Raw genomic sequence first — 562 nt, 5'->3', positions numbered from 1 at the left:
CATTCTCTCTGCTTTCTGCAGAGGAGCCTGAAGCATTTTCTTGACCCAAATCGTACATGAAAATCACAGAAATAACTCTTCTGCTGTTCTAAAAAGTAAAAAGAGCTGTAAAGAAAGTCTCGGCTTTGAGAAGAGCAGTGTTTCTTTTTATTCAAGAAGAGAATAAAGCACGTGAAAATATATTTAACCTGCTGTATGCATAACTGACGCTGATTCATCCCGGATTGTTTAAATCGGGGAGTGCAGGCAATCCTCTTCCCACAGCTCTGCAGCAACCGGGTGACTGCACGAGGAAACATGGGCTGACAAACCAACACCCCTTCAGCTGCCCCTGCTATGAATGCTGAGCTAACGGGGCGGCGAAGGCTGCAAGAAAATCAACAACGCTGCTTTCCTCGCTGTTGTTGTTTGTTTGTATTTATTTTATTTTATTAGACAACTGCTTTCCGTTATAAATAAATAAGGCATGAAGGTTCTCCATACTGTTACAGAGCTGGTAGCCACAGTCGTGCGTATGGCTCCTAATGCTTCTCGAGTTTGGGGCCACAGGGCACCCGAAAAT

Source organism: Buceros rhinoceros, unplaced genomic scaffold (assembly GCF_000710305.1).
Source record: "Buceros rhinoceros silvestris isolate BGI_N320 unplaced genomic scaffold, ASM71030v1 scaffold28717, whole genome shotgun sequence".
NCBI lineage: Eukaryota > Metazoa > Chordata > Aves > Bucerotiformes > Bucerotidae > Buceros > Buceros rhinoceros.
The sequence above is the reverse complement of the archived record's forward strand: the minus strand, read 5'-3'. Positions refer to the sequence as shown.